At 36.6% G+C, this 17,621-nt stretch overlaps 2 protein-coding genes across 16 annotated transcripts in view; one reads left to right on the forward strand and one right to left on the reverse strand.

Moving 5' to 3' along the window:
* The window catches only part of Lar (tyrosine-protein phosphatase Lar), a 468,166-nt gene that overhangs the window by 275,295 nt on the left and 175,250 nt on the right, over nucleotides 1–17,621 (forward strand). The gene's annotated exons all lie outside the window — the stretch shown is intronic.
* LOC147908252 (uncharacterized) overlaps nucleotides 1–17,621 on the reverse strand; it is a 326,417-nt gene that overhangs the window by 145,180 nt on the left and 163,616 nt on the right. Inside the window, exons 2-3 of one of the 5 annotated variants that reach the window (XR_015546478.1) lie at nucleotides 16,293–16,790; nucleotides 9,205–13,727 (exon numbers count right to left, since the gene is read on the reverse strand). The exons of 1 other annotated variant lie outside the window; for it this stretch is intronic. The gene's annotated coding sequence lies outside the window, so the exon portion shown is untranslated. Of the gene's footprint in view, nucleotides 1–9,204; nucleotides 16,791–17,621 lie in introns of those variants that run through there. 3 more of the 5 variants (XR_015546479.1, XR_015546477.1, XR_015546475.1) reach the window with 3 other exon arrangements.

A 17,621-nucleotide genomic window follows, 5' to 3' on the forward strand; every position in this document is an offset into this window, starting at 1 on the left:
CGCTCGAGGGGCTCGTTTCGGCCCGCACAATCATGTCGACCCGACAAATCGCGGTTTTATTTTAACGATCGACCGCAACCCGCAACAGAGCGATCGGCGGTTTCATCGTTATACGGTGCTGCGCCGTCATTGAACTGGGATTACGTCAATCTGCGCTCACAAAGTTCGTCAAGGGGAGACTCGTTCACGCGCCGATGGCGGGATGGAGGCGAAAACGATCGCTTGTGCTAGTGGCAGCTCGTTCAAATTGGGAATTAAACTGCGACAACAAGGCGCGAGAAGCGATTTTTTTTCGTATTAAATCGCGCGAATCATTCATTGGCTGTAAAACAAAAAATGCTTTTATTGTCAGTATCTCTTAATCACCAATGTAACTTTTTACAGTAATTTATTCTTTATTATTTAATCAAGAAGAAAATTGGTACAATTATGTTTGTAACGTGTCAAGTATTCACGATATTTCTTTTTTTCAAAGCAACGTTGAATAATTTTGTAATAATATGTCAATTAAAATTATTATTTGCCGCACGCAGCTCTTTTTAGCTGTTTGGTTTTAGCAACAACACTCTTTACATGAGTTAAAAAATTATCGGATAAATCTAGCACTTTCCATTTCATCAACGTGCGCCCAAACAATGTTTTTCAGATAAATTACTAAAATTGCTTTCTGAAATATCTCACAAATAAACGTGTCACCGGTTTCTGTTGGCGCATATTCATTATGTCATTCCACATTCCACATCGATTATTATTATCATCCCCTGCTGCAATATCATTTATTCAACGTTCCGTCGAAGTCAACTACGGCGTAAGTCTTGTCCAACGATGACGAACTACTTCCTCGTAATGAGCGTAGACGAAATCTTCTCGCGCGTATTATCGGACGGCAAATGTAAAACAACCACTCGTTTCGTCAAGGTGCAATCTGTCTCTGTCACTATGCAATAACTTTTCTCGCGCTTACTAGAGAGGGGCGTGACTTCCTTTCTTCCGCTTCAGTTCCCGTAGAACCCACCACCCTTGGGTTCGCCACCAAGATTCTGGCGCGTAGCATATTTTCATCAGATCTGCTTTGCTCGGACAAATCCAATTCTAGGATATATAACTTGGATAACGACTATTAATTTGAAAGTTATCCGATTTTATTCGTTTTATATCCTGACGGAAGGCGCTGCAGTACATTCCGCAGACAGTCGAACGTTCTCGCCTTATACGTTCTCGGCGCTTCACCAATTCGATTGGATTCGAATCGATCCGTCGTTATTCGAGCGTGGTTAATCTATTACCGTGGTGTAAACATCGCAAGGATACACACAGACGTATTTGCAATTAAATTCGATCACGACTGCGCTATCTCTCTGGAAGGCGGAGGCGCGGCGGTCGATTAATGATCCGGAAAAACGATAGCACGTCTCGAATCCGCTCGAGATACGGGCCCTCTCGACTCTTTCCATCATCCAATATAGGTACGGTTAGACGCCTACGCGGGTGCACAATCCTGCCGGATTCGCGAGATCGAGGCGTTAGGATTAATTCGTGTCACGACATAAACGGAGAACTCCAAACCGCAGACACGAACACGTAACTTAATTTCCAGGCACCGTACTTTCGTTTCTATTTGCATCGGGCAGAACACGATCGTTTCTGATTAATCTTTCGTTAATCTTTCGTGGAATCGAATCATCTGCTTCTCTTTTCAGATTCGATTGCCCGTGTCTGACTATTATCGTTTTACTCCACTTGTTTTTTTTTTTGGTCTTTATTAAAATTTTATAAAGGATGTCAATTTTAACATGTAATTGATACATTATAAAAAATTTGTAGTTTCCTGATAATAAAAGAGATCTACAATTTCAATTATAAATTAATTTTAATAATTAATATAAAAAAGATTTAAATACTGTACACGAAGAAAGAACGTTTTTGTTAAAGTATTAGGTGTTGGAATTAATTCGTAGCGTTTTTAATGAAAGAATGTTATTTATTTCACATGAGCATTAAAAAATACATTAATGAAAGTACTTCCCATACTTGTAAAACGCTACGAATTAATTCCAACACCTAATAGATATTTGAAAATTTTAACTAAATACAGACCTGAAAATAATTTTGTTAGACTAAATAATTACTTATCTAAATAATTACGTAGCAATCTCAAGCAATGTTACAAAAATACTACTTTAATATTCTAGCAACCAGTTTAAGTCCTATATAATTATTTTGACAGTCCGACAAAATTACTTTCAGATCTAGCTAAATTTTTAAATACTTCAACAAAGCCGTTCTTTCCTTGTATAAAATTATTTATATATTTTATTATTAATGTTTTCATATATCATATATTAATATTTTAATATCATACATAAATTTTCAATGAAAAGATAATGAGTTTCTTCTTAATAATTCAATTGTACACGTTAATTACCTGTTACATCAATAGCCGAGGATTGAAAATTAACGTACTTACCGGAAAATTTGTTATTAAGGTATTAATGATTCCTATTCGTAATCAAGCGACATCTTGTTGGCGAGCTCTTTCTTTATCTTATCTCCGCAAAGCGTTATCCGGTCGATACTCTTCGCTCCTTCTTTTTGTTGGCGCTCGATGCTCACGTTCCGCGGAGCCGCGGAAATATCTACGTGCTAGCAATACATGTGTACGATAACTCGACGAACGGTGGACATTACCACGACGGGCGGTCTACGACGATGGCGGGGACACAAAATTACAGCCGGTTACATTTACGTGACTTTCTGCACTCGCATACGAGCGCGCGCCCACCGCGCTGCTAAGGTATTTCCTACGACGATTATCGTTCGCCCTGAATTGATCGTAATACAAAGATAACCGTTAATAACTCAATTCCCGGTACGAGGCGTGCTAATGGTACATCTGCCAGCGCTGTCTCACTCGGTATCGCGCGGCATCGTACATATTAACGAGAACGCCGTGCTCTTCTCCGGCGTTTATTTGGAGCGAATTAATTTCAAGATCCGGCAAAACGTCTGAGCTCGATCAATCATTCATTCGATTGACGTCCAACGAGTGCTGTTAACGAAACATTAAGTAATTTTTAGATACAATTAATTATGAAAATTATTTTTTTAAATGCTGCACAAAACGTTACGTTATTATGTAGTATACCGTTAGATATCGAAGGAACAATGATGACCTAATTCCTTGAGATTAATAATATTTTGTTATTTTTAATTTATATATGTATCAAAATATAAATAAATTTATTTCTATAGTTGAATTGCTACGTTTCAAAGTAAATAACGTCTACGTCGACGTATGCATTTAGTAAATAATAAATCACGTTTGAATAAAATTTGATAGGTTTATTTCTTGAGTTATATTTTTTAGTTAAAAGCAATATAATAAATAGGAGCTCGGCGACTTATAAAAATGATTAAGAATAACTTAAAATGAATATACTTAATTAATTTGATATTATAAAGTGAACAGTTTATTTTAAATGTAAAGCGCTACAGCGCATTTTTTTTTTCCTCGAGGTTCCAATAAGATTTGTGACAGTTCTTGTGACAAATCCTGTCGTTCAATTGCTTGAATTGTGCTTTATTGAATTATAATGTCTACGCGGCACGAACGTCTATTCAAAGGATAGAATGAAATGCTTGGATTTCGGATTGTTACGGACAATTCTTTTCCCAACCGCCGCAGTGGTTAGAGCCCAAACAAAGAGGGAGACAAATTATTCGTCGAAAGGCACCAACGAAAAGGGACGAGAGCGAGGAAATCGTTTGCGTCCGCGCTACGCAAACACACTCGGCGTTGAATTTGTCAAAAGGCTTTTTGGGACCGGGAATGGCGACCGGGAGCATCGTATCTAAATCCGGACACGGGCTTGTAAGGGATGCCCATTGGGCGGATGGCCCAGGGGCGACGTACATTCGTTGCAGTAACCAGGAAGAGGGCGAAGAGAGAGGAGAAGGACGCGAGAGCATATGGTTAAACCGTAATGGTAGGGGTGATATATTTAAACCCGGCAAAGTTTGGTGCTTGGTTCAAACGCGGGGGTGCGCCGGGCGTGCCTCGCATAAGTTTACATTATCTTACCATCTGATAGCAACTATGGCGGCTCAGGCTCTCGGCGGGCGTATGGAGCGAGGCAGAAGGTCGGCAGAAATTTGGCCCATGAGAAATCGCCTCGGAATTATCGATGATATTTTCTGCGCGATGAAATGAAAATAAAACATCGGCACGAATGATCTCGAATTCACTCACAAATAAACCTGCGTAAGTGTCACCGATTTTAACGAAACTTTGCATATTTGTAGAACTTTGAAAAATATTTGACATGTATTTTTTTTTATCGGCAAAAGTCCACTCTGAAAAGTGAAAACTATCCCTTAAAGGTAAGGATAGATTTAACATATTAAGTGAAATAAGTTGAAAATTTTAAAAAGTAAAATGATTTAGGGAGTTTTTATAGGTTCGCTGAAACTAAATCTTTTGTCAAAATATGAAATTTCAAAGTTTTCAACTTATTTCACCTAATATGTTAAATCTACCTTTATCTTTAAGGGGTAGATTTCACCCTTCAGAATGGATCTTTGCCGATAAAAAAAATACGTGTCAAATATTTTTCAAAGTTCTACAATGCATTTTAATTTCATTAAAATCGGTGAGTGACACTTCCGTAGGTTTACTTATCAGAAGATGCTATGTTCTCGACGATACGTAATATATAAATGAAGATTATCGTATAATACACGATGTTCCCGATTTAGAAAGATAATAATAGAGACAGTTATACTTTTTGGAGATAATAATACTTTTAACGAAAAGTGTAAATAAAATTATGGATTCGTTCTCTCGTTAAACATTTGTGACGTTTATAAAAGTACGTGACAGGCTAACTTTTCGCAGCAATGCTAATGCGATACAACTGCGTTTCTTTTCGCGAAAGTAACGTTTCTTGGAACAGGATCGTTACCCTCGCCGATGAAAAGATATCGACCGTCGTGTGCTATTTCGATTACATACATACACATATGTACATACACGTACATGTATCACGCCAAGTATTACGCTATCTTTTCAATCTAATTACCATATCGCGTATAATTTGATACCTCCAATAAAATACATTTCGTTCAACGGTATACCTAACGTCTTGAGGACAATTTACTTCTCGCTGATATTATTTTGTGTCCCTTCATGTAGGCGCGAAACATCAATTTTAAACGTCGAAATATAACCTTTCGCCAGCAACATTAATTTTAACTCTTTCGTTTTTTTTATTCGTCTTCTAAATTCTAGTATACTTGTCAAAACTTTAACAATGAGTTTTTACCATCATAGAAGTCAGATTATATTTTACTCATTTTTTTACAGATTTAAATTTATCTAAGAATCGCAATCAAAGTATCGTTAGTATCTTTAAAGACTTCAGTTATCGGCAAAGGGTTAAGAATACTCTAATCTCGCCAAACGAGGCGTGATTACTCGAAGAATCAACTTGAAAATCTCTCCAGCTGAGAATTACAGAAGTTAGTGGTAAACCAAACACTATTGCGATCCTATATTCCACCCTATTTTTCTCTCATTCTTTCTTTCTCGAGAACGCTTCATCTTTCTTCCTCTTCGAACTCCTCTCTCTTCCCCTTTTATTATAAAACAACCAATTAATCCAAACTCGGTAAGAGGATCAGCAGATAATGAATGCAATAAAAATATACGCGCCAATAACAATAGCGAACTTGAGTAAAATATGCTAAGAGGCTTAGCGAACCCTCGTTCGTTACGTTTTCTTCGTCTTCTCCGCCTCGCTCTCAATATCATTGTCTCTCGTCGACTGACTTGGGATTTACGAGAAAGAGCGACTAAACGACGCGATTGTTTGTATAATATAATCCTTCGAAGGAGCTGTCTTCGCAACTTCGAGCATCGTTGAACGTAAAATTAGCAGATTTATCGCTGCCGATACAAAAGGACCGCGATCAATAGCTGCTTCTGCAATGAACTTAAAATCGAGAAGGGCCTGTTACATTTTCAACGAGCGAATAAAATTGTGAATTCAACTAAATCATAAATATGCATGTCGTACATTCATTTTTAATTAAATTTCAAGATGCAAATGTATTGAAGCCACGACTTCACGGCACGATTCCCAATAATATTTTGTATAATTCACACAATATTTTCGCGTTTACATACTGTCGCTCCGTCATTAGTCGGAATCGATTTCATAGCGACGAACATTAATAAAACTGGCTAAACTGCTGCTGGACAACACGTAATGCTAGTGCGGCCGAATTACCTCGGGAAAAGGCATACTTCGCTAGCACGCCATTGTGTAATTATGTACTTTACCTCGTTAAGAATATTACTTCACCTATAAACCCATAATCGCGCTCAAATGAACGTCACTGTTTACCGATGCAGCCAGTAATTTCTGTCATTAAGGAAACTATTGTAGAAATAATTAACCAAAATAAATTATTAAAGTTCCATAAATTTTATAAATTTTAAGATATTGGTAATCTTTTTTGAAAATCAGGAAATTTTGTATAATAAATTAAAAATTTTATAAATTCTAGATATGTTGTAGAATATTTTTTAAAATAGATAAATTTTTTAATTTACAAATTTTATCTGTCTAACACCTATCCAGCGACTTGTATTTGATTTGTTCATAATGATCTATAATCTACATAAATTTATTATCGACATAAAATAAATTCTTGCACTGAGAAAAAAATATTCTAAATTTTAATGAATATTTATTTGAATAGTATGAACTGAACATTTACTTACAGTAAATAAATAATAAAAATAAAAATAATAATTAAATCAAATTAATGGTTTTGTACCAAACAAATATATCTTTATATTCAAACAAATGATTTATTAAAATTTAATATATTTTTTAGTGTATTTTTTATCTTAAATATCTTAAATTTTAAAAGTGACGAAAAAACATAAAATTACGAGATAGAAATACTGTGAGAATATATACTCGTAAGCTAGTGGACCACAGACTCACACCTCTCCATATACAACTCGCTCTCATTCATCAGCAAAGGATCATTGCTGCCAGGTTTATCCGGTATTTTTCGCACCGCGAAATGGACCAACGAAGACATTATGATGCTGGTTCCGAATTTACGAGAACAGTAGCGACGAATTACAAGGGAACATCGTTACTTTGCGCACGACTTCGCCGCAGGTGCGCCGCCCGCTGTACGATATATATTCGACCCCTCTAAATCGTCGTGCACGACCTCTCGAGATATTACCGTGGCGCGGCGGCGGCTACATGGACGAAGGACGGCTACCGAGGGTGTATAGGTAGAGAGCAAGATAGGAAGAGAAGGGGCGGGTCGGCCCGGCCGGTATAAATTGCATCGTGCGGTCGACGAAGCGCGGTCGAAATTGGGGAAATTAAGTTCGCCATGTATAGGAGAAGTCCTATACTATACACCATTGTAGATAGTACACAAAGAGACCACCGCGTCATGTGGTAACCCCCATACTGTCGATGTTGATGTCGAAGTCAGTGCGCAAAGACGAGCGGACGATAAGAAGCGATGAGAGATATCACGGAACGGAGAGGAATCTTTTGGTGGTTCTGGCTCGATGTGTGTTCTCGCGATTAAATGTATATTTACGTTGTGGCGACACATGTCGTTGAAATAAAAATTTCCGGGCTCCGGTTATTGCGAGAATAAGACATGCCCGTCTGGACGCATTTTACTACCAAAACGCGACAAAATTCTGCGGCGCATTCGGCGCCATTTGGCATTGGAACGCGATGGAAAGATCGACGATAACGTTCAACCCTTTTCGCGTGTATCTGTGCCAGGAACATGGAATCGGATTTCCTCCCCTTCGTTGGATTCCGCAAAGATCTCTCCGTTGGTATCGGCTAATCCAGTTGATACGCGATTCTAGGTTTCCAAACGAACGTGCGATCTCATTCGTCGATACTCCTGCTCTCAGAATCGTGAGCATTTTCGGAACTTGAGCAACGAACCTGAAAACACCCTTTCGACAGGACGTGTTCTCTTACTTGGTACGCGGTCAGCGCCGAAGGGAGTCTGTGTGGAAAATTTCGTCGATCGTCCGAACGCGCTTTCGGAGTATCACTTCATTGCAAAGCGGATGAAGTAGTCGCTTCGACGACGTCCTTTTCAAGAGTCGTTCTATTCCTCTGCCAAAATCAGCTATCCCTTCTTTGTCACTTTTTTATTTTGCAGAATCTTCTTAGGTCCACGTACCCAGAAGCTAGATAGAATATCGTGAAAACTTTTTTAAAATGGCAATGAAACAGTAACAGCGTCTAAATTCGATTAAAGTTTTGCTAATAATAAAAGTTAAATATTAAGTGTGGAATTAATTTTAAATAACGCAGCTGTATTATCATCTAAGAATTCAGGACTTTGTGGATGACATTTCCGAACTTTTTCACTTCAGACCCAAAATGTATAAGTTAGACCTATCCGAGTTGTCACGCTACACCGAACATTTCGCCATGTTTCTTTCTTCCCTTTGCTATTCTTCATCCATTTTTCATCCGTTTTTTGGCGTACGCGTTGCTTAATCATGATTCGATTTAGAAGAAAAGTTACGTCGGATGCCAGAACGAATCAACCAATGAATAGCGGTCTAACTACCGAGCTGTTAGCGGCACGCGTGCGAGTATGGAAACGCGTTATGAATCGTTTAATTCCATTTCATTCTCAGTCCGGAATCCCGCACCTCTATTTTCGTCCCTCGCGCATTCTGCGCTACCTCCCTTCCTGCACCCCCTGCATCCCTTCCTTTCCGACCGCGCGACGCCATGCAGTCATTGAAAATTGGCTGCCGCAAACAACTCTGCACTTTGTTAACCGCATTGAAAACGATTTCACTAAACCGCACATTCCTTTTCAAAAGCTACTAACGCAGTGTTCAATATTTTTTAATTTATGATTGTTTTGTTTCTCATTCCAAATAGTTTAACAAAACACGTTTATTGCTGTTTTATAATATTGTAATATAAAACCAAATGATATTATGTAATGAAACTGGCAACAGAAAATTATTATTTATTATTATTTATTATTATTTTCTTCATTTAATATTATAATATATGTAAATTAAACCAAAATATGTTGTGTAATCGTATATTTATATTAAAAATATATTTATTAAATTTTATTTAATTTTATCAGAGCTGTGGAAATGTAATAACATCATGAATATAGATTACAAAGTTTACAAAGAGAGATATTGATAATCATTTTACTGTGTGTATGTTCTTAGCTATCTCACAATTAAGTTTGTCGCAAGCGAATTGAGTGTACACTAAAAAAATTATATATTAAATTACAACAATTATAATAGTAATAGTGGATAGTTTTATAACTCATTATTAAAGGTGCATATTTGCAAACGCGTAAGTAAAGTTATTATATAAAATTTACAAATAAAATTATTCTTTATTATTAGTAATTAAACAATTTATAAAAGGACATTTACAATTACAATAGTTTATAAAAATATTTACGTGATTATTTGGCAACGAATTACATACAATTTCTCTTAAGCTCTGTGTGAACGTAAAAATGCAAATACAATATGTATGATATTACCATGTTGTATTACAAAAATTTTTACATTCACAAACTATGAAAAATGCTATTGTTATTGCATTTTTGTTTAATATGAATATGTACATAAAATATATATAAAAATATAATATAAAGACATTTATTTACACAATTAGAGCAAAAAGTATTAATTTTTCTAAAAACATATATAAATTTATATATCTATTATAAATTGTGCAATTTTTACATATATTTATATAATTTTGCATATATATATATATATATAATTTTTCTTACATTATACTAAATACATATATGAAATTCTGAAAACAGTTATTTGCACTGTAGACCACTGGTTACATAAAATTGCTCGAAGTAAAGACCGACATGTAATTTTAGTAATGTCGTTGATCTCTATTTTCAACATTTTATAAAAGCTTCTCTAACGCTAAGTTAAGCAAACCACTCGAAGGACAGGGACGATCCGACGAAGCGTAGAGAGAGAGAGAGAGGGTCGCAACGGCGCAAAATGAAGAATGACAATCGCGGAGGCGGGGCTGGTCGGAAGAATCAAGCATAATTTCTCAGTGATGGTGCGCGGCGTTGGCTTTTCAACCCTTATAATATCTTCAGCGTCCCAGTCACGACCCCTATCGCGTCCTTCAGTTCCCCTTTCCGCGCGCGCGTTTCTCTCCATCTTTCGGTTTCGCTACCGGTACGCCCTCGCTCCTGGGAATACATTTCCATGCATTTTCCTGGGCCACTCACTCCCCTCCCGTTTCTCTTCAGCCAAGCTTCCACCGTCTGCTTTCTACCCTATCCGACAACTTTCGTCGCCCTCGCGAATCCTCTCCGTCTCACTCCCTTTCTCACCGTCTCTCCTTTTCCGCTTTTTCTATCTTCTTTCTCGCGCTTTAATTACCAACTTTTCCCTGTTTTCCAGAAATTCGCGCTCAAGCGAGCAGCTTTTTCGCGCCGACAGTAGTGGTTTCGCCTCTGCTTGCTCATCTCCTTCTATCTACTTCCCCTCTTTCCTTTCATTTTCGCAATACTCCTCGTTTCTTCTTCTTTTTTTTTTTCTTTGTCCAAAGCTGGCGTCTCTGCTCGCCGACGATACATCCAGCAGTCCGTTTTCGCTACATGCAGTTTTCGTCTGCGAAGCACCTCTGCGAAACGCAAATATACACAGTCGCGCGCCGAGCGGTGGATCGGGAAATCTTGTAATGCTCCGCTTTCCATCCGTCGTCTCCCTTCGCTCTTCTGCTTGTTTATTCGTCTCTTCAATTCCCCACCCGCCTCTGACAGGCTTCGAAATGTGATTTGCCAACGTCTATGGCAACGTGCAATGTATCCGTGCAAATACACAAGCGACGGAAATGCTCGAAGGAAGACGCGTGCAGTCCGGCGTCGTGCTTAGTCAATATCGTATAGAGTCAAAATCGAGATCTTTCCGGCCACAAAATCTGTGTATTCGGTGTATTAGAAGAAAAAAAAAAGGGTCTAAATTTATTATTTGAAGAAAAGATGTACATTACACTTGCACAATTTACCCGTGTGCGGTTTCAAAGCCTCTGAGTTACATTCAAGCTTCGGACATTCGGGAATGGACGACTATTTTCCGAGCGACGAAACTTTCCAACGAAATACGCGCGATAATTTTGTTAAGTCCGCTCTCAGGAGAGCTTCGAGAGTCGGAACGTCCTGGAGGAACCGCAACCGTACTTTCGGTGGAGCATAAATATAGAAGAGCGGCTGACTGGATAGGCGGTGGGGTGGTTAAAAGTTTTCTTTAGTTTAACGATCTGCTCGTTTGAACCGGGCTGGAAGTTGAGGTTCTCTTTCTCTTCATCTCTCTCGTCTTATGCGTCTTCCCTTTTTCTTTTCGCCATTTCCTCTTTGCTCTTTCGAATCTGTCTTCTAATGTGCATCCTTATTTGCGGCTGATAATAATGGATAAAGAATGATCAGAGAAGAATGATCCTTCGCAATTCGCAACAAGACACGCCGCTTCCGACGGCCTCTTTAACCGTCGACGGGGCTGCTTTCAGGTGGAATACTAGCTATCGTTATCACCTACCAATCCACCAAGTGATGTTATCGTTCATGGTGTTGTTGTACACTAACTTCGTGAGGCTCGTTATAGTGATGATTCAACGATCCGCTGCGTGCTGAAAAGTAAGAGAGAGAGAGAGAGAGAGAGGGAGGAATGAAAATGAAATCGATTTGATAGAAGATATTCAGATGACTCATTCATATAGTGAATATCAATATAATCGATCATCGTTGGGATAATGAATGAATTTTGCAAGCAAAATAATCATAATATATTGCAAAAGCGGTACATGAAATTTAATCTGATAACTGATTCATAAATTTTTTAATAAAGTATATATGATTTATGTTCTCTTTTATCAAATCTTTTTTTTTTTTTTTAATTTAATAGAACATTACAAGCAAATTCTTTAATTAGATACTGAACATATATACGAGAAAAACGTTTCTTGCTGAACTATCTAAAAATTTAGCTAAATCTGAAAATAATATTGTTGGCTCATCAAAATAAATTATATTATATAAGACGTTCAAACTGTTTGTAGAATGTCAAAACTTATTAGTCTTACTCATCATACTTGAAAGTCTTGCATAATTTCTTTTGATGATCCAACAAAATTATATATATATATTCAGATATATGAGAACTAGCTACATTTTAAAATAGCAAAACTGTTCTTTTCGTGTTTGAATTCTACGAATGCGTGAATATACATAACAAACGCTCTATTTCATTGTAACTCAAGATTTTTAAATCTAGATTTTCAAGGCACAGCAAGTGCTATACGTCATTCCGACCCTTTAATTATTATCTCGTTTCGCATCGCACGTATTTCTTTTTCAGTAGCTCGAAGGGTGAGCTACTGAACCGCGCGCGGAATACTCGCTGGAAACACGCGAGGGCGTTCCTCGGCTACTTGGGGGTAATTCCCAAAGAGATTATCGAAGACGCATCACCGTGAGTCCGCGTCCAGATACAAATTGGTCCCATGCAACCGTGACCGGTGGCGCGTCGGTACGCGCACACGATGCCGTTTCCCTAATACATACACGTTTGTGCGTGTGTTGAACGCGCATACAGAGCGGTGTACAGGTGCGACGTCTGTGCACAACGAGGAAATTGCGGGCTCGCCGGTCCCCCAGGTGCTCTTCGTCATCATAAAGCCTACGGCACTGGCGTTGTACCTGTATTAAACCCATCCTGAAACACAGCCCTCCGACTCGCCCTTCCCAATGTCGCTTCCTACCCTCGCCGCACTTCGCCCTTTCCTCCCCCTCTCCTATGTCACGTTCACGCTTGTCCACTGTATTTCGCGTGTATGCATCGCGATCCGAGGGAGAACACCAACCATTTCTGGAGACCGTAGCGAGTCTCCCATAATAACTGCGGCCCGGTCACTGTGGTTATTTAATAATCAGTATTTATAGCAAAAACTTGCCAGACGTCCGGCATATGGACCGTTGCTGCTCTCAAGCTTGTTCACCGCTTTGAAATCTATGACTTTGAATGTTTTGCCCCTTGAATGTTTTACGAAGGGATGCAAGCTGGTGAAAGTGGTTTTAAATTAACACTTTTGGATTATCCCGAGCGTACCTCGGTCCTTTGATGAAATTGAAGCGAGTCCGAAAAAACATTTTTTTTTTAATTCGATATCTTTTTCTTTCTCTTTCTTTATTTATTAAGAAATTTTTGTACAAAATTAATTAGTGTCATGTTATAACGAGAAAGTAAGTATATGACTGGGATATTTTTTCAGGAAAAAGATTTTTTATTTATTTAAGGGGATGCTAGCCCGATGGCAATTATTTGCACGAATTACAATTCAACAAAAATTTTTTAATCGGCTTTTATTACATACATTGCAAAATTTTTTTATTGAATTAAAATATGCACAAATAGAAAGTCTTTTGTATGGATTTCACAAGAAAATCGTATAAAAATGAAAAAATTTACTTTTTTTTACTCATATCTATATCAATATCATCTAAGGTTAAAGTTTGTTATGTCTATAAGTTTTATAATTTATATGAGTAGTATAAATATCCAGCAGACCTCGAGTCATTTAAACGAAACAATACTGACGATGAGTTCGTAGAACTAAGACACTGAAAACCTGGAAAAAATATATTAGCTTGAATGTAATTCACGTGTGCGGTGTGGATGTATGCTTAGCGAAGATTCAGAATGGCAAACAGCAGTAATTGTGTCTAGCAGTAGGTGCTCAATCTTGCAAGAGATGGTGGTGCAATATGTTAGATAAGGACAGATGTATGCGTTTGCGTGAGATAGAACGATATATAATGTAAGAAATGAATTAATGATATTACTACTATCTACATTTTTAATTTGGAATTTAAAAAGTGTACTATATTGACATCGATCGTCGCGCATTCCCTCAATAGCTTATTTTAAAATGCTAATTAATTATTAGCGCTTGTTCGAATTTTAATGAGTCCGTATCATTGCTGTTCAGCTCCATTGAATTTTCTCGAAAGATCTCGATTCGTGGTTAATTTCCATAAAAATGATATTATGCATATTCTGATGAGTGTGATGAATTGAATGTGCTCGAATATTCGTTGTCTCAGTTGTATACATCTCACGTTTACATACACCTTGATTTTTTTCTTTTTTCTTATCTGATATTCTTTGTGATTCCTTGACGTTTTTGGTAATGTTAATCCGTTTATCTGCATGTTAGAACAATTAAAATTTTTACACTTTTTTACTAAACTTGGACTAGCAATAGTGTCTGGCTATTTGATTCGTTTAATACGAAGAAGCTTGATACGAAATATATTAGAATATATATTATAATATATTGTGTGTGTGTGTGTATATATATATATATATATATATTATAGTATATATAAAATTTCGAGTCCTAAGCGCGCAATATTGACAACATAAATGAATATAAATGTATGGACTTATGCAGAGAATTTTTCTTTAGCATTACCCAGAATTAACGACAGGAACGAAGAAAATTTGTAATTCTTTTTTTACCTTTCTTTTTTGTTTAGTTTTTTTAAATTTTTTGTATTTTTTTTACTTTTTGCTTTATAATTTTTTTATTTTTTTTTTATGTATTTTAATTTTTTTGTATATTATTCAATATTTATATATTTTTATATATTTTAGGCAACATGCATATAATTATGTTTAATACAATATTAATATTGAAAATATCAACAAAAATGATGGTATTTTAAACCATACTCAAAAGCCATAAAAGTGGCTTTTCCGGCTGTCTAATAAAGGTTAATATTGTAATACCTCTAGTTCGAAATACCTATACAGTATGTTTCCGATGATTGCACTATAAACGATGTTAGAAATAGAAAGTGATAGTTCAATAGTGAATGAATGACTTGCTATTGAATACAGTTTTGACACAAAGCGCGTTCAGTATGTGAACCACAATGATCATTTGTTAGGACGCATGGTTTACCACATAAACTACCACAGAATTGACTAATCGAAATATACTGACTGGTTTAATTAACTAACACTCATTTAAAAGGGGTATTCAATCAAATCGTATCGCACGTATATTTATACAGAATGAACAATTTTGCTAAAGTATCTAAAAATAATTTTGTTGGACTATCAAAATATTATAATTATAGTAGGACACTCAAGTTGTTCGACTATTAAAACATTTTATATTCATTATGCTTGAATTTTCTACATAATTATTTTAATAAAATTATTTTTAGATCTGTGATAAATTTTTAAATATACTTTAACAAAATTGTTTCTTTTTACGTGTCAGTTTTTTCAAATAGCCACTTTTTAATCAAGAAATTTCTATAACAAGAGGCTAACTGTAAAGAAGTAAAATTGAAAGAAGTAAATCTATTATAACTCAAGGCAACAATTAGCTGTAACGCATTTGACTGGACCGCATAATTATTTTCGCAGAATTACGTGGGGAAATCGCCAAAACACTTTGTAAAGAGATAAGCTCCGCTGGGTTCGCAAAGAAAATACCAGCTGATCCTCAACTGTGCGGTAGCTTACTTTGTGCAAAAACAACACGTGAGACACCGGGACTTTACGAGTCATTGTCCCATGAGGTCGATGTAAATACAAAGTTCCCAGCTGTCGCGAAGACCGCAAGATCTCGCGCATGAAAGAAATTGTGTATCAAATAGAAATTATATAGGAAATGCTCGAAATCGATAGTGATAATTTTAAGAGCTTAATGTGTATGTGTATATGTATACATATATGAGAAGGCCGGTTCTAATCTATCTATGTTCTTATAAGATTGTTTTTTGTTGAAAGAATTCTTTATATGATCAAGAGCAATAGTATTGAAAAATATTCTAAATCCTATTTGATGTAAAATAGAAATCCTATAACGGAGTATGGCTATGAGCAATTTTATCAAAATTCTGAAACGAGAAATATATTTTCCTGTATATATATATATACTATCTCACTCTAACTTACTGTTTTATTTAGTAACTTTAATTAAGATTAGAGTGAGACAGTATAAGTTAAAGTATGTGAGATAGTATTCTCTCTCGTAGGATTTGACAAAAATTGTTGGCCGTACTCTATTATAGGATTTCTACAAAACAAACATAAAAGGAATATCTTTCCTAAATACATGTGAAAGAACAGTTTCTACGCTGATTATTCATTGAAAGACTACGATATTTCTACGCACAGAAGCAATCACGTTGTGGTAACATATTTTGATATTCTCAAGTTCGAAAGTATAATGAGATCGTGATCCTTCGGGAAACGTCCGAGCTTGCAGGATGCAAATCGGACCCACGCGTCGTACATTTGCAACTCGCCGTTGTCCACATCAGAGGCAGCACCTAATAATAGACTCGAGGCTCGTCTCTCGGCCGTCTACCAATATAAACTTCTCATTGCTGTCCGTTCGTTCAGACTGAATTACCCCGGTACCGTCCCCGAGGAGTCTACAGCCCGGCGTTGAACAACAAAGTTTGCACCGGCAAGTAAAGCTTAATTAAAAGCTACGATGATGCTCAAGGGCCTCTCTCGTCGGCCTGTCGGGATCGCCGATTCGTTTCGCTAGGATATCGGGAAGAGAAGGAGCTCGCTTCCCGTAATCGTTCCTCGTTTACCTCAGCAGCTTCATGAACTTAGTGACCAGCACGCGAACTGCCCATGAGGACGTATTTTGCTTGCTGACCTCAAAAAAGAAACGAAGTTTTATAATATTTTTTTATGGAATGACCAGCGTTATGCAAGGATGCTGTTTTATGAAAAGTATCGCAGGATGAATAGAATGAATGAATATCATTATCTTTAGAAATTTGCGAAAAGATCTGATCGTGAAAGTAATTAATGTAAATGTAATTAATGTAAATGTATGAGAAGACTTCTTCGCATTAAGATTTGGGGAAAGATAAGTAGATAACAAAATTTTGAATCCGCTGAATTTCAAATGGATCTTGTTTTATTTCGTTTATATTTTATCTAGACAACTAGTATATTAGATTAATATTAATAAATATTTATATATTTTTATTAAAACGGAAAACTGAAATTAATTTAAAAAATTTATTGAAGGCACAAGTAGAATATTATTTGTTGGCGTATTTTTAAATTTAAGCAAGCAGATGTAATTTTAGAAGAGAACATTAAGTGTTCTCGCTTTCAGAATTTCATTGAAAAATGTAGAACGTAATTTCTGGAAGCCACAATGTTTCCGTTAGTGCACTGGACAAAAGTTTTTTAGCATCATCTACCATGCTTTTTCTTTCGCTCGCTCGATGGCGGCGCGCATGAAATGACGTTATTTTAATACATGGGACGCCATTTCGCCTACATTGTGCTGCGCATTATGCGAACGACTCGTAGTTGCAACCGCAGAGAACATTTTGCATTCATAATTTATGGACTCTTCTGCTGTGTGACAAGTCTTATCGCAGTCTCGAAATATCTAGAAGAGATGTTTCGTGGATTCGTGACATTTAAATTTTTAAATTATTATCTTTATTTATACGTGTGTTTACTATGA

This window comes from Acromyrmex echinatior, chromosome 10 (genome assembly GCF_024713525.1).
Source record: "Acromyrmex echinatior isolate Ae372 chromosome 10, ASM2471352v2, whole genome shotgun sequence".
NCBI lineage: Eukaryota > Metazoa > Arthropoda > Insecta > Hymenoptera > Formicidae > Acromyrmex > Acromyrmex echinatior.